This window comes from Marmota monax, unplaced genomic scaffold (assembly GCF_021218885.2).
Source record: "Marmota monax isolate L192 unplaced genomic scaffold, Marmota_monax_Labrador192_F-V1.1 WCK01_AAM20220418_F8-fsc00104, whole genome shotgun sequence".
In the NCBI taxonomy this organism is placed as follows: Eukaryota; Metazoa; Chordata; class Mammalia; order Rodentia; family Sciuridae; genus Marmota; species Marmota monax.
The window spans coordinates 3,343,797-3,364,916 of NW_026693836.1; the positions used below are offsets into that span (position 1 = coordinate 3,343,797).

The following is a 21,120-nucleotide window of genomic DNA, read 5'->3' on the forward strand; positions in this document are numbered from 1 at the left end:
TTTCAAGTTGAAATACTTTGTCTTCATTGTCTGATGTTCTATCTTCTAAGTGTTCTACTCTGCTGGTAGTACTCTCAATTGAGTTTTTAAGTTGGTTTATTGCTTCCTGCATTTCTAGGATTTCTGTTTGTTTGTTTTTTATAACCTCTATCTCCCTGTATAGTTGATCCTTTGCTTCCTGGATTTGTTTGTGTAATTCCTTGTCGAAGTGATCTTTCATTGTCTGATTTTGCTGTCTAATTTCTTCCTTGATACTCCAGATCATCTGAAGCATATATATCCTGAATTCTTTATCTGACATTCCATCTGCTGCAGCTGTTACCTCTTCTAAAGTTGAGCTGACCTGCATTGCTTGTAGTCCTTTCTTTCCTTGTCTTTTCATACTGCTTGCGTTTCTTTCTTCTTGGTGAAACTGTTGTGTTTTTGAAATTTTTCCCCCCCCTATATATTTATGTTGCTCTTGTATAGTTGAAAATTCTCCCTTGCAGGTGCGGGCAGGGGCTCTGCTCTGCCCCTCCTCCAATTGGTGTGAGGTGTCTACCACGCCCGCGGACCCCTGGGCCTGATCCGCTGTTCTGTCGCAGGTCTGCCTACCTTGCAGGTGGGGGCGAAGGCTCTGCCCTGCCCCTCCTACCACGCCCGGGGACCGCTAGGCCTGATCTGCAGGTTGGTCGCAGGTCTGCCCACCTTGTGGGCAAGGGTGTCAGTTCCGCTCCGCCCCCACTCCAATTGGGGTCACTTGACCACCACACAGGCGAGCCGCTGGGCCTGATCTGGGCGCGGGCTAAGGCTCTGCTCTGCCCCTACTCCAGTTGGGGTGGAGTGTGTACCACGCTGGCAGGCCGCTGGGCCTGATCCACAGGTCTGTCGCAGGTCTGCTTACCTTGCCAGCGCGGGCGGTGGCTCTGTCCTGCCCCTCTTACCACGCCTGCAGACCGCTGGGCCTGATCTGCAGGTTGGTCGCAGGTCTTCCTACCTTGCGGGAGTGGGCGGCGGCCCCTCTCCTCGCCTCTGGCTCAACGACAAAGCGAGAGAGACTCGGGTATCTGTGACTCACCCTCCCTAGCAGGGGACCAACTGTTTCCGTTGCCGCTGGCACCGATGAAGTTTTCTCCACGGCCGCTCTCCGATGACATCAGATCTCTGCCATGCTGGCATCCCCTGTTCTATGGCTGAATCCCATTTTCTTCTCTTCCAATAGGCGGAGCTGTGCCCTCTGAGCTGAGCTTCTGCCCTCTATGTGCTGACAGAAATCCCTGTACGGTGGCTCCTGGGAGTCTCTCAATCCTGTTAGTCCAGAGCCCTTTCACTTATCCGGCCCCTCCCCCTGTTCCTCCTCCCAGCCAGCCAGCCAGGTCCTGTTCACCAGAGGCGGTTCCCCAAGGATCTGATTACACTTGCAGCCCCACCGCGTGTCCTATATCCGGAACGATGAACACCCTCTCTGTCATTCAATTAAGCCCCAGTGCTGTGGTGGGGTGATCTGGGAACCAACAGTTAAATTTTTCAGGACCCCTTTGGTGGGCACGCCCCCAGAAACTGGCGGCTAAGATCTTGGGTGTCGCCGCTGGTGTTAAGGGGAGGTGGGGATCTGGAGTCCCCTCTGCTTCCCTACAGACACGCCCCCGGTGGTTTCCTGGCTGCTTGTATCTGGAGGGGGTGGGAGTCACACACCTGCTAATGTGGATTCCGCTGGGAAGGAATTCTGTCGGCGGAACTCTGGTGATGTCACCACTCTGCTATGGCAGGCCCCAGGCTCCTTGCCAGAGTGTCCGAAGGGAGGGGTGGGACTGGTCTGTCTCTGGTTGGTTTCAGCTCCCGGTTTGCTATTTCATGAAGGCTTGGCGAGAGACCTCTTCCTAGAGTCCCTGCACCACTCCTGCTGCGCTGCGCCTCGGAGGCTATCCGCCCTGACGCAGGGGCGGCGTGCAGGCAGCCGACAGTCGCCGAGTCGCGCGGGCAGCGGCTGGCGGGTCTGGACCTCTGCGCTGCGTGGCGGGGAGGCTATCCGCCCTGACGCAGGGGCGGCGTGCAGGCAGCCGACAGTCGCCGAGTCGCGCGGGCAGCGGCTGGCGGGTCTGGACCTCTGCGCTGCGTGGCGGGGAGGCTATCCGCCCTGACGCAGGGGCGGCGTGCAGGCAGCCGACAGTCGCCGAGTCGCACGGGCAGCGGCTGGCGGGTCTGGACCTCTGCGCTGCGTGGCGGAGATTCACTCGTCTAGCGCAGACTGTCACCTCCAAAAATCCTTCCAATTCCCGGCCGGTCTCTCTTTAGTGGAATTTTGCTAGGAGTTTCTCAGCAGGTCATATCTAAGCGTATCCATGCGTCTCTCTGACCCCTTTGTTGAGGAGGTACTGAAAGCGCTGCCTCCCCTCTCGCCGCCATGTTGGATCCCCTCCCCAAAGAGTAGTGTTAACATCATTCTCCAAAAACCTATCAGGAGAGATGGAGAAATCTCACTCTCCATTTGTGAAACATGGACAGAGGTAACAAGACAAAATTTCAAACAGGTCATTTATGTAGGTGTTTTATACATAGATACATGTACATAAGATTTACATTTTTAATCAAATTTTCTGATATATAGAAAGAGATTTCAAATATGTTTAATATAGCAATCCAGTGAGTATATTATTCTTTTACAGAATAGAAACATGAGCTTATAATGAATAGATAGAATATATGGAGCTTTAACTGAAGTGTGTATTTTTTTTTTTTGCACTTACATAGGAGTATTACACATGCACATGTTCATTTGCTATCATGTTTATATATGTTGGCATGTGAAACATAAGGCACACTCACAAATTTTCAACTTGTTAGAACATCATGGGGGACAATGTGCTCGTCAGGTTTGCCCCTGCCTGACTTCTGTGATCCAGGTCCTTTGTGTCCAGATACTGATCTCAGTACATGGAGGGACCTTAGAGAGGTAACAGTTAGCTGATAGAATTATTAGCACAAACACCAACATATGCAGAGCTTTACCTGAGTTCTATAGAGGTCTCTCACATTTCCAGTTCCACCTCTCTCAAGAAGTGGAACAAATGCATAACCAGGGAAATGGTTTCATTGGAGTCCAGTCTATTTTTCTTCTTTCAGGACTTCTTGATACTCTTCTACATTTTCCATGCTGTGCATGCTTTATGTGCCAAATGATATATCTTTAGATAGTACAGCTTTGCTCTGCCAATTACTAGCTGTATGATTTTGGATGTTACTACACTTCTCTGAGCCACAGTTTCCTTATCTCTAAAATGGGAATCATAATAATGTCAGGATTACCTCATAACTCATAGGATTAAGGCTTCCCTTCCTGATACACATAAATTGTATTTATCAACAGAAAGGTGCTAGTCACAAAGCATGAGGTGCAGATAAATGCTCAATAAATGCTACTATCCACTTATATCATGCTTGGTAGTGCTGACGACTAAGTCCTTAATAGTGCTTTCTGAGGAATGGTTTACGATCATCCATAGCATTGACAAGGGTTGACAAGGGGGCTGGCTTTCCCCAGTGTGCCCTGTATACTGCTGGAGCCTGACCATGGCTCTAGGAAGGTAGCTCTTTAATCAGAGTGATTGGCATCACTGCTGTTGTGGAAGGAATGTTAAAGCTTTATGGACAGAGAAGAAACTTCCTGGTTAAGATTCAAACAGAAAATGCCTACTGCACCATCTAGAGCCATGAATACCAGCACAGCTCTCAAGAAACATACTAAATACCTGCTTCCTCCTTACTTGAGACAACTTAGGGGGCATTTCTATGCCTCCTGTATAGGGTCAGTTTTGGGTGGTGGAATTTAGGTTGAACATGAACTCTGAAACTGTGGATGGGTGATTTTGCATCTCAGGTTGGCCACTTAGTTGCTATGTGATCAGGATTAGTTAGCCTCTCTGGGCCTCAGTTTTCTCATCTGTAAAATGAGGATGATAATAATATCTATAGGGTTATTGTGAGAATTAAGTGAGATTACATATGTGAAGCAATTAAAACCATGCCTGACACAAACACTATAGGATATTAAGATTAAACATCCATAATAAGGTCTCCAAGGGGTGGTGTTTTATGCTTCTAGAATTCAGTGAGCACTCCCTGTTAGAGCATTGAGAAGGAATAGTGAATATGTGCAAGTGATGTATTCATTGCCTAGAGTTTATAATTCCTTTTCTGCCTCCCTTGCAGGAAGGCATACCATGGGATTAAATTCTGGCCTGGAGGACGCAGGCTGATGTGATGTATGCTCCCTCCAGGCCAGACCCATAGCAGTTCTTTACATGTGATTCTTCACCCTCCTCTTTTTTTCCCCCCTTGTCTGCCATCTAGGAGAACCACAGAAGTTCTCAGCTCTATCCTTGGTCCAACCTTTCAAACAGAATCACTCTAGTTCATAAGCCTTTCCAAGGTGTGTGGGTGGACTCATGACATTCACATTGGTTCCTCCTCTGCAGGTATTTAGAGTTTAGCTCTTGGAATGGGGGTACAGCTCAATTGATAGAATGCTTGTCTTGCATGCACAAGGCCCAAGGTTTGAATCCCCTGCACCAAAAGAAAAAAAAAAAAGGAGTTTAGTTCTTTCCCTGCTGATTGCCTCCCACATTTCCATCTTCCCTAAATGTATTTATATCATTATAATCTGTGATCTCACCTCCTCTTCTTTTATCTTTAAAAATTATTTTCTGCATTTTCAGAGGGAGTTTCCAGGAAGCAGCTGAGACAAAAATGTACAGTTCTTCATGTTTAAACAGCAGTCCTGTTGGATCATTTTCAGAACCAGTGCTGGAGATGCAATACTTCAGAAATAGCAACTTTTCTTTTATTAGTTACTCCTGGATTTTTAAAACAACAATAAAGTGGCAGGTTATTTTATTTTGATAAAACTATTGCTCAGAAAATATTATATTGTGAATGTGACATTATGATTTAATCTTATTTTTAAAAGAAAGGTTTTCTAAGGAAATGGTTTGGAGCCCACCACATTTATCAGATATTTTTCATTATTGCAATTCTGTATCCAAATTGCATAGCCCATTTTGGCAGAAGAGCAGAGATTATAAGACCAAGACCCACAGCTGCAAGATACAAAATTAGTTTTTACATCAGTTCCACAGGTTAAACTCCAGTTTGCCTTTTTCCAAACTGGTAGGGAATTTAGAAAAGGAGACAACATTTTCAAACAGGAAAGTAAATCTTATTTCTTTTCCATGATTAGCAATAATTTCCAACACAACCAAGGTTCCTAGAAGAAATTCAACCCAATTCCATTGCTATTTCTTTATTGAATCCTTCAAGTCCAAGTGTCTGAAAGCAGATGTGATGATGAGAGTGACCTGAAAGTTGCTCATCTGCACTGATTCCAATGAGAATAACCTTTCTCACTGCTCTGATATGATTTCACTTCATCCTGGGTTACTAACCAACCACTTCCTCTAGAAGCAAACCAGACTGCAAGTGGTTTATTTGAATTCTTGAGAAATGTTAATTTCAGCAAAACTTCAAATTTGAGAAGTATTTACAGATTGCAGTTCCTTTAGTCCTGTTCTTCCTGTGACACTATCTGGTACATTATCTTTAGGATTATCAACAGTAGCAGCAGCAAGAATCTTAGAGAATTCTTCAGAAGGTATTCCACAGTGATTTTTCTGTTCATTTCTTTTTCTTTCTTTCTTTTATTTTTTTATTAAAACTAGTTGGTAAGGCCTTATCTTTACTCATGAACACTACATTAAGAAGGTTGATTGGTTCACCTAAAGGAATATGATGATCAGTAAGGATTGCAATCATCATGGAATTGATGCCTCCGGAAAATAGGATTGCAACATTTGTTTTCCAAGTTTTTGAAACTTCACTTGGTGCCAGGTTTTTGTTTCCAGGTAAATACAAGACACATCTCATGACTGCAAGACATCAATGAACTACTGAACTACCTTTTTCATGTAACTGTCTCTAAGGAAGACCTGGGGGCTGGGGTTGTGGCTCAGTGGTAGAGCACTCGCCTAGCATGTGCGCGCCTTGGGTTCGATCCTCAGCACCACATAAAAAGAAATAAAGGTTTTGTGTCCAACTACAACTAAAAAATAAATATTAAAAAAAGAAAGACCTAGAATGTCTCTTTTGAAGGGGGTATGCTGGAAAAGCTTCTGCAGGGTTTCCGATGGAGCTTGTGGCAACATCATATCTAAAGGAACAATTAAGTTTCTCCAGATAGAATTTGACTTAATTGTACTCCTTGTAACACAAATGTTGGTAAGTTGCTAACATTTGAGTCAGACTATTAACACATTATTCAGTAACATTCTCCTTAGAAACACATTTCCAAAGATGCAGTTATCTTTTTCAAAGATCCAATTATCTCACTCTTCAGTATATATCTGAAGGACTTAAAAGCAGGATACTACAGTGATATAGCCACAGCAATATTTATAGCAGCTCAATTCACAGTAGCTAAGCTATGGAGCCAACCTGGGTACCCTTCAATAGATGAATGGATAAAGAAATGTGATATATATACACAATGGAATTATTAGTTAGCCATTAAGAAGAAGATATTATGATATTTGCTGGTAAATGGATGGACACTGAGACTCTCATGCTAAGTGAAATAAGCAAATCCCTCCAAAAACAAAGGGTGAATGTTTTCTCTCATATTTGAAAGCTAACACACAATTAGGGGTGGGGGAGAATAGAAGTTCATTAGAGTAGACAAAGGGGAATAAAGGGAAGGGAGTGGAGAGGAAAAGGATAGACATTGGAATGAATCTTGCATAACTTTCCTATGTTCACGTACACCACAGTGAATCTCACCATCATGTACATCCACAAGATACTAAAAAAAAAATCAACTATGGGAAACTAGCAGAAAGATAATAGAGGAAAGGGAGCAGAAGGAGGGGAAAGAGAACAGGAAGGAGTGGTATTTGGGTCTGAATTAGAATAAGATTATATTTCATGCTTGTATAATTCTGTCCAAGTGGATTCTATTATTATGTATAACTAAAAGAACCGATAAAAAAGAATGTATGGTAAAAAGAAGAAAGACATTAGAATCAGTAAAATGTGTGCAAATTTGTCATTTAGATGGGCAAACTAACCCTCTGACCTCAATTTTATCATCTGTAAAATGGGAGTAATCATGGTTATCTTGATGATTGCTGTGACAATAAATGATACAAGGAAAGAAGGTAAAGCAATTATTATGGTGCCTGATGCACAGTCTTTACTCAATAAGCAGTAGTTTCTATTAAGTAATTATTTTTGCTAATCCCAGTGACTTAGGAGGCTAAGGCAGGAAGATCACAAGTTCAATGCCAGCCTCAGCAACTTGGTGAGGCTCTGAGAAACTTAGTGAGACCTTGACTCAAAATAAAAAATAAAGAAGGCTAGGAATGTGGCTCAGTGTTTGAGTGCCCCTGGGTTCAATCCTTGGTACCAAATAAATAAACAAATAACAACAACTACAATAATTTACTTTTGCTTCTTTTTAAAGATCAGTACAGATAAATTTAGAGTGAATTTGACCTTTTTAAGCTCTAGTACTCTTGAGTAAAAGAAGATACCATGACTGAGAGGCCACATCCCATTCAAATCCTGAAAAGAAGTAGATCATACTTGATTTCTGGGTGATTGAGACCATAAGAGGGAGCTGTCTAGGCTGTCTTAGAGAACAAAGAACTCTGGAAAGGTGACGAGAATGTCTGACAAGCTCAGCAGAGCCAATGTTTTAAATTTTACTAATACGAAAATATTATGCCCAAGAGACCACATTTCTATTTCCAGAGGGCTCATGGACAAATCTATTACCTCATAAGGGTTCTTATGAAGCAATTAGTCAACTTTATTATCATTTGCTTTCACTGTTATATAAGTATTTATGATGATTTGGTAATATTAATTATAACTAATAAAATATTTACTATTAATGACTTATTAGTAATCATATCTATCAACCATCTGTTTTTAGGAGAGCAGAGAGACACGTGTAACAAGGCTATGTAGAGTTGATAAGAGGGGACCCTGAGCCGTCCTGTTAGATCTGTGGGAGGGTGGTGGCTGGCTCCAGCACTCAGCAGGAGCTCTGCATGGATGGGATCTGCTTAATTTGCTTAGTCAGTCTGGTCTTGAGTGAGAAGTTTGGATCTTTACACTTATATGAATGAGTAGAGCAGATTAGTAGAGGGAGGGCACAGAAAATCTGGGGAAGTCTAAAGCTTTCAGGATGGGTGCAGCACACAGAAAACACTGCACTGTGCTCTCACATGTGCCTCCTATTGTTCTTCCAGAAAAAAAGGAACCAGGGGCCCATTTCTTTTGATGTGTGGAGAAGGTAGGTTGTAGTGATGACATGCATTAATCCCTGTGATTTCTTTTGATCTGGCCCAGACTTCTAGTTGGAGGCCAGTCAGGGAGTGTTCCTCCTCGGTTCTCAAGCTGAGTCATAGCACTGGCCCTCTGTCTCCTGCTTCCTCCATGGGCTCCAAGAGGGCTGAGACATAACACTCTCCCTGCTTGGGAAATCCAAGGCCACATGGATTTTTGCTGTCTGGGGTCAACTTGTTGCTCTACTGCTTCACAGTCAGGTTGGCTGCAATTCCATCTGGATCCATCTGTTGACTTACACATTCAAGATGTAACTTCATGGTGCTAGAAGCAGTTCATGTGCAAAAATGTAAATATTTTTAGTAAATAATTATTTAAAAAAATACTGAAAGAGTATTGAAAGATGGGCAGGAGATTTGGGGAGCAATAGGCACACTCTGGGTGCCATTGTTGAAGGTAGGGAAGGCAAGAGGAAGAAAGGGAAGTTGGAAAAAGACCCATTCAAGCCCTTGCTCATGGTGCTTTCTTCTAAAATCTCATTTTACTCTCTTCTCTGTGTCTACCTTCCACTGCACATACTGACAAATGACACTAATTATATTGTTCCTTGTATTCTCCCTGGCATTGAGTATAGAACTGAAAATTGACAGGGGGCTTTATAAAAACTGTCTGATCTATTAGTGAATTGTAAGACTCCGCCCACATTGACTATGCTTTTTTTTTCGTTATGCCCACTATCCTTACCCATTGACTTACTCCCTTCTCCCATGGCTCTTCCCCTGGCCCTGGATCACTCAGCTAAGATGGGGGAAAAGATGATGCCATTAATTAAGCCCACTCAGAAAGAATCCTCTTTATGACTTACAAAACAAATCAGGTTAAATATCCTAGAATTTGCTCTTCCTCTCCTGGTCTCAACTGCTCTGGGAGCAGCAGTTTACTGTGCATACATGGCCAGGTCCAGGAGCCACACCGTGCACAACCAGTCCTGAAAATGGCACAGAGATGGCATCAAGAGACCCTGATCACAAAGAAGTGAATCTTTTAATGGGGTAGACTGCAAGTTCCTGAGAAATATGCATTTTTCTAAAAAGCACACAAGAAGGGCCTAAAATAGATGCAGGCAAACAACATGAAGGCCACAAGTGCACATGCTGAGGCTATCAAGGCCTTTGTAAAGCCTCAGAAGGTAAAGCCCAAGGTGCCAAAGGGTGCCAGCTGTCAGCTTGATCTCCTTGCCTTCCTTGCTCACCCCAAGCTTGGGAAGTGTGATCATGCCCACATGGCCAAGGGTGGCAGGCTCTGCCAGCCAAAGGTCAAAGCCCAAGCCCAATCCCAAGGCAAGACCCAGGCTGCAACTCCAGCTCCAATATTGGCTCCAGCTCTGGCTCCTGCTCCTGCTCCCAAAGGTGCCCAGGACCTTGTAAAGGCTTCACAGCAAAAGCCTCTGTCTACAAATGTGAGGACAGAGGGGACAGGTGTGGCCCCCTGGGCCCCTATCTGAAGGGCACTGGTGTCCTCCTGTGCTGTTTGAACAAATAAATTTGAGGCAAGAAAAAAAATCTCCCAGACTCCCTTACAAGGGTCCTGAGGCCCCGTAGTTATCCCCTTAATTCTGAGTGATAGAACCAACCTAGCAGGCTGGTTATGAGAGCCCTTTTTCCTCAGTCTTCCCATATGCATAATGGGGTTAATGGCACCTGTCTCTTACCTTCCCCATAGGAACACGGTGAAATAATGTTGTAACGTGCTTTGCAGTCTTCAGATGAAAGCTACCATATAAATACCAACTGTTATTAAAAGCCCTTGACCTACAGAAGACCATGGAAACTTCATTCTTGTAGTGTTCACAGCAAGATGGATAAAAAAAAAAAACCCAGGTTGTACCCAAAGACTCCTTGTTGCTGGGGCCTAGGAGCAGCTCATGAGAATTAGGATCTGTACATGAAATAAGAGCCTAAAGGAAATTTGGCAGTGGGCCCAGAGGAATCTTCAGAATCTTTTAAAAGAAATTTATAAAATAACTTACCTTGCTAATAAGTCAATGGTACAGAGCTCTCTCAGTGAGAGACTGTGGTTTCTGACGTCATCCTATCCTCACTCCCATCCTTTTCCCCAGGGAAACTGTTTTTCATATTTTTTTATTGTTTCTTTTGATGTTAATTCTCATACCTCTAAATAAAATGTTTATGCTTTTGGTTTTTGATTGATCCATTTTAGATATTAGCTATTTGATTTGTGCATTGATCGATTTATTTACCACTCTACCTCCTCATTCTCTTTACTTTTCAATTTAATTACATTTCTCTTTCATTTATTAGCTTCCTTTGAAGTGTTGCACCATAAACTTACCACTTTCTTTTTTTCTTTCTTTCTTTTTATTTTGTACTGGGGATTGAGTTCAGGGGCACTCAAACATCCCTAGCCTTTTTTTTTTGTATTTTATTTAGATACAGGGTCTCACTGAGTTGCTTAGTGCTTTGCTGTTGTTGAGGGCTGGCTTTGAACTTGTGATCCTCCTGCCTCAGCCTCCTGAGCCCCTGGGATTACAGGTGTGTGCCACCATGCTTGGCTGCCACTTTATTTCTTCTTAAACAATAGACATTATTTTTTGACTACCCACCTTGCCAGATGGGAACATGTGTATCTCTACGCTCGCTCCCATCTCTCCTTCCCACCTTCCACCTCTTGACTGACATCATTTGAACTTCTATATTGCCAAGATTGATAATATTTACATTCTGTTCTGAAATCTTAATTCCATTCTTTACTTTGTCTGTGGGGTTAATCTAAGAGCCAAAGATCATTCTAACTGTTTAGAACAGAGCTCAATTTTTCACTATGATTACATTTTCTCTCTTGCAGGGCTTTAGAGTTTTCCTATCACTTCACATTCCTTTTTATTCTGGCCTTTTAAAAATTATGTTCTTTTTAAATATGCATGGCAATAGAGTGTATTTTGATATATCACACATACATGGGGTATAACTTCCCATTCTTGTGGTTGTACATGATGAGGAGTTATGTTTGTTTTTATTACATTCTTAACTCACATTTGAAGACTTGGTCCACAAAGACATTCTGTTAAATGTCCTTCCCTGACACAGCCATTGTTCTAGAACTTCCTCACTGCTTCAGGATTTTAGGGTTTTGTATCTTCCTTGTTTTGAGGGTTTCTCCTTCATTTTGCTGAACTTCCAAAAAAATGTGAGTTTTTAACACTTGGACATGTTTTTGTTCTGTGTTCAACTTACATGATAGTTTGGGTAGAGAATTCATAATTGAACATATTTCTCCCCTTAGACTGATGAAGCTATCATTCCACTGTCTTTTAGCATTCAGTGTTGCTGGCAGGAAGATTTGTGAGAGTATGATCGGTTCCTTTGTGGGTGATCGGTTTTTTTTTTTCTTCTCCTCTTTAAAATACTTTAGGTCTTTTCATTTTCCTTATTATTTGAAACTTCACAACCATGTATCTAGGAAGACTGTTTTATTGTGCTGCAGGCTTAGCAGGCCCTTTCAGTTTAGAAATGCCTATCTTTGATCTCTAGCAAATTTTTTCATTTTTAAGTTCTTTGATAATTTTCTTTCCTTTGTGTTTCTGAACTCTCCTTTTAACTCTTACTGTTTATTATGGGCTGAATTGTGTCCTTGAAAATTCATTTGTTGGCTCCCCAACTCCTGATACCCCAGAATGGATGGTATTTGGAAGCAGGGCCTTTAACGTGGCGACTAGGTTAAAATCAGGCTGTTAGGGTGGGACGTAATCCAATCTGGGAGGAAATTTATACACATAGAAATGCCAAGTATATACATATAGAAAAATGACCCTGAGGATGCAGCAAGAAGGTAGTCATTGGTAAGCCAAGGAGGGTGGCCTCAGGAGAAACCAAACCTACTAACACCTTGACTTTGGAATTCCAGAACTCTAAGAAAATACATTTATACTGCTTAAGCCACCCAGTCTGTGTTATTTTGTTATGGCAATCTTTAAAAAAATTTACCACACTGGTCAAGTTCAAGTGTTAAATATACAAATAAATAAACTCAGATTGATTCCTTTTGATAATGAGAACTTATTGGCCCACAGAACTAATAACTCAAGGGTGGAAGGGCCAGCTTTAGCCATTGCTAATTTTAGGGAGCCAAGAAACATCATCACTGGGTTGATCTTTCTTTGGGTCTTCTGTTTTGTCATTATTCATAGGCTCTAGGATGGGGTCATGTGCTCTGATGTTTAAGTCTAGTGGTAATGAATCCCTACTTCTTTTTCTATAGCTGCATTTTTAAAAAAGTCTTCTTTTTTTTCATTGTTCCCATTTGAGGCATATGTTCTTAGCCAATTACTGAGATAGAAATGTACTCTGATGATCTTGTTTGATATCATATACTCCCATTTTGAGCTGGGAGTGGAGACAATACCATCCAAACTCCACAGAGTAAGAATGGGCGAGGGATGATTGTTTCACAAGAGAATAAATACCAGAGAGCTAAATAACATCAAAAGTTATAAATGCTAGGTTAAAATGTGAGTTTTGATTTTAAATGCATATAGTAATAGGAGCATAGTTTCATTAAATTAAAACAATTATAGGAGTTTAATAGTGAGAGAATGGTGCTGGATGGAATGAATTTAATTAAATTAGTATTTAGTGATCATCTACTGTTTAGTTTAAAGGTAAGTGAGGATGAGGACAGAGCATATTTTAAAAAAAAGTCTTCAGTGAGTGTGTGTGTGGTCAGTGATTGTTACAGTTTCCATGTGTGACCAACTGGATCATCATACGGCACTAGCCCATGACCACCACTGCCTTTGTAATGGGGTAGGGAGTTAAGGCCCAACTTCTTCTTCTTATTATTATTATTATTAGGGTTTGAACCAAGGGCCTCGTGCTTGTGCTTTACTAGTAAGGCCTCAACTTATTCAATCTATACTCTAATGATCCATGAGAGCAATCTGGGAAGATAAATATTATTTTAATAAGCTTATTCTTTAGCAAAAACAATGCTAAGCAGGAAGTGTGAATCAGGCAGTATAGCGATACCAGACTTCAAACTATACTACAGAGCAATAGTAACAAAAACAGCATGGTACTGGTACCAAAACAGGCAGGTGGACCAATGGTACAGAATAGAGGACACAGAAACCAATCCACAAAACTACAACTACCTTATATTTGATAAAGGGGCTAAAAGCATGCAATGGAGGAAGGATAGCATCTTCAACAAATGGTGCTGGGAAAACTGGAAATCCATATGCAACAAAATGAAACTGAATCCCTTTCTCTCGCCATGCACAAAAGTGAATTCAAAATGGATCAAGGAGCTTGATATCAAATCAGAGACACGCCGTCTGATAGAAGAAAAAGTTGGCTACGATCTACATACTGTGGGGTCGGGCTCCAAATTCCTCAATAGGACACCCATAGCACAAAAGTTAATAACTAGAATCAACAAATGGGACTTACTCAAACTAAAAAGTTTTTTCTCAGCAAAAGATACAATAAGAGAGGTAAATAGAGAGCCTACATCCTGGGAACAAATCTTTACTCCTCACACTTCAGATAGAGCCCTAATATCCAGAGTATACAAAGAACTCAAAAAATTAGACAATAAGAGAACAAACAACCCAATCAACAAATGGGCCAAGGACCTGAACAGACACTTCTCAGAGGAGGACATACAATCAATCAACAAGTACATGAAAAAATGCTCACCATCTCTAGCAGTCAAAGAAATGCAAATCAAAACCACCCTAAGATACCATCTCACTCCAGTTAGATTGGCAGCCATTATGAAGTCAAACAACAACAAGTGCTGGCGAGGATGTGGGGAAAAGGGTACACTTGTACATTGCTGGTGGGACTGCAAATTGGTGCAGCCAATTTGGAAAGCAGTATGGAGATTTCTTGGAAAGCTGGGAATGGAGCCACCATTTGACCCAGCTATTCCCCTTCTCGGTCTATTCCCTAAAGACCTAAAAAGAGCATGCTACAGGGACACTGCTACATCGATGTTCATAGCAGCACAATTCACAATAGCTAGACTGTGGAACCAACCTAGATGCCCTTCAATGGATGAATGGATAAAAAAAATGTGGCATTTATACACAATGGAGTATTACTCTGCATTAAAAAATGACAAAATCATAGAATTTACAGGGAAATGGATGGCATTAGAGCAGATTATGCTAAGTGAAGCTAGACAATCCCTAAAAAACAAATGCCAAATGTCTTCTTTGATATAAGGAGAGTAACTAAGAACAGAGTAGGGTCGAAGAGCATGAGAAGAAGATTAACATTAAACAGAGATGAGAGGTGGGAGGGAAAGGGAGAGAGAAGGGAAATTGCATGGAAATGGAAGGAGACCCTCAGAGTTATACAAAAGTACATACAAGAGGAAGTGAGGGGAAGGGGAAAAATAATATAAGGGGGACAAACGAATGTCAGTAGAGGGAGCAGAGAGAGAAGAGGGGAGGGGAGGGGAGGGGAGGGGAGGGGAGGGGAGGGGGGATAGTAGAGGATGGGAAAGGCAGCAGAACACAACAGACACTAGTATGGCAATATGTAAATCAATGGATGTGTAACTGATGTGATTCTGCAATCTGTATATGGGGTAAAAATGGGAGCTCATAACCCACTTGAATCAAATTGTGAAATATGATATATCAAGAACTATGTAATGTTTTGAACAGCCAACAATAAAAAATTTAAAAAAAAATAAGCTTATTCTTGCAAGTTGTCATAATGTTAAATTTTTGTTTTATTCTAATCCTTATGTAACCAGTGGGCATGCCCATGGGCCTTTTTTTTGGTTAATGACCTTCAAACTGATGTCAGGATAGAGAAAGTGGGACACTTTCTTGCTAGGAAGTTTCATAAGACTTAAGATTCTAATAACCTTTGTAACTATCCTCAAGAACTCCATTTCTTGGCTTGGTTCCAGGTTCTACTACTTACTCACTGGGTGACATTTGATCTGCAATCCCATAGCTCATTGCCTCAGTTTCTCCATTTGAAAACAAGTTTCAACAAGACCTGTTTTTTCCCTCTGTGATGTTGTGATATATAATTAGAGTTTTACTTTTCTTCCTCTCCTAAATTTGCTTCTTCCTACAATTTATTCTCACTGTTGACTGATCTCAGGTGGAAGGGAGATGGTAATAACAATAATTAATAATAATAATAATAATCTATCAACAATAATAGTAACTTATATTTATTGAGTACTTTTTGCATATTAAGAACCCTGCTAAGTGATAATTTTTAATACTCACAACAACATTTTGTGGTAAGTGGTTTCACTGCATTATCTCCATTTAAAATATTGGGAAATTGAGGCATAGAGAGGCTTATTTGAGTCTGTGCTGCTCTGACCTTAACTATTGTACATTGCCATCTTACTAAATGGCATTAAGTCAAAGGACTTGTGGATCAACACCCTCCTGCTAATCAGCATGTTCAAATTTAGTGGACAGAAAACTAGAACTACTTGGGGGATTTGGAAAGAAACTTTGTGGTCATGGGGCCCAACACTCAGTTCACAGTGAGGAAATTGAAGGACAGAGATTGAGTAACTTACTCAAGCTTATACATATCAGGACTCCCTTTCAACAATTATTTCAAAATGCCTTTTAGAGTCAATAGAGCTCATACATTAATTGTTAATTAGCAAAGGGTTTTGCTTCTCTAATATGGGTTTTCAGTCACAAATAGAAATATTGCAAGAACTTCTTTTTGATACGGGTACTTTCCATTTCAAGAGCTGAAGCCTGCTTTTCATATCAGTATCTGTCATCCATCTCTTAATCAAATTAGCTAGTGTGAACATGGGCTTCTCATTGTTCTTACAAAGTATATGTGGATGATGTCATCTGATACCAACAATGTCATCCGATATAGAAACTTTGTCATGATCTCCTCTGCTTTTTCTTTAAACATCATGTTGTTTTTCTGAACTTTTGGACCAGTTTATAAACTGTTGGAAGTATTTGATTGATTATTTTTGCTATGAGGAATACAAATTTAAATCACACCTGTATAGATTTTTTTTTATCTTCTTCAATGATTAATAAATTTCTTTAAAACCAAGGTCACTGCATTTTGAATATGGAACAAGAGCATGGAACGCCTTTGTATTTGAAAAGTTTCATAATAGACAGTGCACCAGGTACTGGAGTTGGGTGAATTGCCCTGCCAGGAGGTTGACTTCTCAGATAGCAATGATGGGATTTCATATCCATTACTTCTTCTTTCACCTCTTGTGGAAAGTCATCACATTCAGAGACTCACCCATGAACCATAGCCTATATTTATACTAGCATCTTTTCCATCTTTTATATTTATGACTTTATTTGAATAATAACTTTTGTTATTATTTTAATCATGACTTTTATAATTCTGTGAGCCACATTTGAGGCTTTTTTAAAAAATATGAACTTTTTTATTGTGGAAACTATAACATAAAATTTACCATCTCCATCACATTTCAGTGTTACAGTTCAGACATGTCAAGTTCATTGACATTGTTCTGAAACTGATCTTAGACCTTTTTCATTTTGCAAATGTAAAATTTTATATCCATTAAATAATGACTTTCCTTTTGTCCTTAGCTCCATCCCTGGTAGCCACCATTCTACCTTCTGTCTCTATGGATTTGATGACACTGGCGACCTCAGATAATCATACAGCATTTGTCTTTCATATTTGAGGTCTTGATCCAATTTTAAAATTATGAATATGATACTATAATTAAAGTAAGCTAATTTGGCAAATATTAACTGTAGCATGCAAATTATGTACAATACTTTATCTGTGATAACCACTTTCTGTTGCACTAATTAAATCCTGGTTAGAACAGGTCAATAGTCCTTGTAGAGGATGAACAATCTTGAAAAATCTAACTTTTATTGGAGATGTCATGAGGTTTCTATGACTATAATAATCAATCCTTCATTCACCAAACTTCAAAATAAAAAAAAAACCAAATAAATAAAATCCATTGCTTTCCCCTTCAAATGACCAAATCATCTTCAGTCAACTTGACAGAATGCTGGCTGACACCTGTGTCTGGAGGGACCCACTTTAAGACACTATGAGTGAGGGGTTTGTTCTGGAAAGTTCTAATTTTCTTCTGGGAATTCAATCATACATTTTTTGCATTTATAATTTTTTACTAGCTCTAATTAGTTCTAGATGACAATAAGATGTATTTCGACACATCATACATAAATGGAATATAACTTCTCATTCTTCTAGTTGTACATGATGTAGGATTACAGTAATGAAATTATGGCATTTTCCAGTAAATGGATGGAGCTGGAAAATATCTTGCCAAGCGAAACAAGCCAATCCCAAAGAACCAAAGGCTGAATGTTTTCTCTGATATGCAGATGCTAATTCACAATGGAGGGTGGAAGTCTAAGGAGGACTAGAGATGCTTTGGATCAACCATGTGTTCATACACCTCAAATATCCTGGGGTTTTTCACAATGTCATTTTAATTTGTCTCAGAGAGAAGTTTTATTCCTGTGTTTTTATTCCTTTAAATCTGTGACTAATATATAGGTGCAGGTGGGAGATTCAAGTAAAAACTGTAATAATCCCAAAACTGCAAGTAGTACTAAACCCTGTATACCATGCCTATATTCTTCCGGTGAAAAAACAAAAACCAAATCAAAACAAACATAATCCAAACTAGTTTCACGTAAAAAATCCTGAATATTGATTACAAATTTTGTTAAATCATAACCTTTCACTATTCATCTTCTTCATTTTCTGTGTGATAGAATAGGACATATGCATACAGTATTTCTGGTGCATATCACATTACAATGGTTGACTCAAAGAAAAACACCTGTATTATTATTTGAGGTGCAATTTGAATTAGCTTCTTTATTTCATAGACTAACTTTTTCCCCCCACTGGGGGTTTAATCCAGGGGTGCTTTACTACTGTAGAGTTATATCCCCAGTCCTTTTTATTTTTATGTTTTATTTTGAAACAGAGTGTCACTAGGTAGCTGAGGGCCTTGCTAAATTACTGAGACTGACCTTGAACTTGCAATTCTCCTGTCTCAGCCTTCTGAATAGCCGGGATTACAGGCATGTGCCAGTATGCATGGATAGGGAATACAATTTTTAAAAAAAATTTGGTACCAGGGATTGAATCCAGGGTTGCTTAACCACTGAGCCAATCCCCATCCTTTTTTTGTATTTTATTTTGAAACGGGGTCTTGCTAAGTTGCTTAGGGCCTGCTAAATTGCTGAGGCTGGCTTTGAACTTGAGATCCTCCTGCCTCAGCCTCCTGAGACACTGGGATTACAGGCATGGAAGGCCTGGCTTGAAATACCTTTTATACATGAAAGAATTACTGATAGTCAAAGTATAATTATGCTGACTTTGAGACATAGCAGGCATTTTCTTTAAAATGATCAAAGTAAGTTTGTTACTTCAAGAAAAACAAGAGTAATTTTTTTTTCACCAATGGTAAAATTCACTTTGTAATGAAAATTGAAATTTTGGAAAACTGATAGTGATCATCATGAGTTTCACAACTTTATAAAACTTAAAAGACTCTTACAATGAGATTAGTTATATTAGTAAATGTGTATTTTTTAAAATTTTTTTTAAAAGAGAGAGAGAGAGGCGAGCGCGCTACCACTTGAGCCACATCCCCAGCCCATCATAACTTATTGAACCAATGTTTTCCAAGTGATTAAACATGTATGAGAAAAAGATTCGTTCAAAGTTAAGCTAGATTAGTGGAAATGAAAAGTTCAATAATATAGTTTCAGATTCTACATTGAAATTAACCTTTAAGAAATTATCCCTTCCCCAATTTTGATTGTCAAAGAATATCCAAAATTCTCCAGAGATTAGAATAGTGATTACCAATGACTGGGGGAGATAGCCACAGGGTTATGCTATTTAATAGGTTTAGTTTCAGTTATGCAAGATGAATAAGTTCTAGAGATCTACTCTCCAAATTATGCCTGTAGTTAGCAATACTGAATTGCTCACCTAAAAATTTAAGAGGGTACATCTCAAGTTAAGTGTTCTTACTCTAATACAAAAGTAACTTAAAAAAGAAAACACAGGAATTGGTGTGGATTTACTTTATATACAACCAGAGGTATGAAAAATTGTGCCCTATATGTGTAATAAGAATTGTAATACATTCTGCTATCATATATAAATAAAAATAAAAAAGAGATAAACTATTATCCAAGTAAAAAAAAGAAAACAAAAATTTTACAAGAGTGGAATTATCTGAGAGGCAATTGAAACACTTCATGATATATTTTCTTCTTTTTTTTTCAAATAAAAACATATAGCTGGTGAGGTGGTACACATGTGTAATCCCAGCTGCTTAGGTTGAGACAAGTGGATCACAAGCTTGAGGCCAGCCTTGGCAATTTAGTGAGATCCTATCTCAAAAAAATATAAATTTAAAAGGGCCAGAGGTGTAGCTTGGTGATAGAGTGCCCCTGGGTTCACTCTCCAGTATAAGAGGGGTGGGGAAGGCATGTCACAATGAAGTGTTTTTATGTACAGTATTTCTAATATCAAATGTGTATGGGTTTTTTTTTTGTCACACACTAAAAACCACCAGTTCTCCAACTTTTGGACACTATCTGGGTGTCCTACAATTCAAGTCAGTTCTGACATTAACTTACCAGAGTTAGTGCCAGACTTCTCAAGTTTAATGACTTAATCCCACAAGACAACCCTCACTTCAGATTCTAGTTACAAGTATTGGGTGCCCAAGTTATCAAATTTCAAGTTGGTTATAATTTTGGGGTTCCCATAATCCCCTTCTCAAGTTTGACAAGTGTTTGGCATGACTCACAAAACTCAGGAAAGCATTTTGCTATGGTTACTGGCTTATTATAAAAGATACAACACATAAATAGCCAGATGGAAGAGGGCAAGGACTGGGTGAAGTCTGGACACACCACCTCTCAGCACCGTGATGTGTTCACCAATTTGGAAATTCTCCAGCCCTCTTTGAGGGTTTTTAAAGGAGGTTTCACTATGTCCATAATCATTGGCGATTGGTGATCACCTCAACCTCAGTCTCTTTCTGGTGTGGGATTGGAAGCTTCAACCCTCTAACCATGCCTTGGTCTTTCTATGACCAGCTTACATCCTGAAGCTCCCCAGGGCCCCAGTTACCAGTCATGTCATTGACATATAAAAGACATTCATTACTCTGAAGATTCCAAGGATCTTGGGAGCTGTGTGTCAGGGACTAGGAACAAAGACCAAATATATATTTTCTATTGTCCTATACAAAACAAATGGAATTCATTCATTATCTATCACGTCAGACATTAAAGAGACTTATACAAATACAAAATACTACTCATTAATTTTGTTTAGAAATTATAGTCATTTTCATTAAACATATGCTATTATATTAGCATGTATGAGTTTATGATTTTTATTTTCAATGGATTTTAAATGTCTCAGTTTTAATTTTAATAGAATAATAGTAATAGATTAAAACTGCATAAACAAAAACTTTTTAGGGTCATCAGTACTTTTTAAGAGCGCAAAGGGGTTTTGAGACCAAATTGTTGGACATCCTTGCTTTCAGGGATGGTTCTTATGCCCAGGGAGTGGGCTTACTACTGTTTCAGGTGGATGCTCAAGGTGTTAACTAGATACTATGGAGGTCCCCACTGAGATCACTGGTAGGACACTGAATATTCTACTTACTCCAAATTGCTTGACTTCCAATCTACCTGTTCCTTTCTCAGACTGATCAAACCGCTCTCTGGTAAGCCTTGTGTAGCAT

At 39.9% G+C, this 21,120-nt stretch overlaps 2 pseudogenes; one reads left to right on the forward strand and one right to left on the reverse strand.

Moving 5' to 3' along the window:
• Positions 1-4,986: 4,986 nt before the first annotated feature.
• LOC124105239 (asparagine synthetase domain-containing protein 1-like) lies at positions 4,987-6,324 on the reverse strand (annotated as a pseudogene).
• Positions 6,325-9,269: 2,945 nt separating this feature from the next.
• Positions 9,270-9,823, forward strand: LOC124105240 (large ribosomal subunit protein eL29-like; annotated as a pseudogene).
• The last annotated feature ends 11,297 nt before the right edge of the window (positions 9,824-21,120 follow it).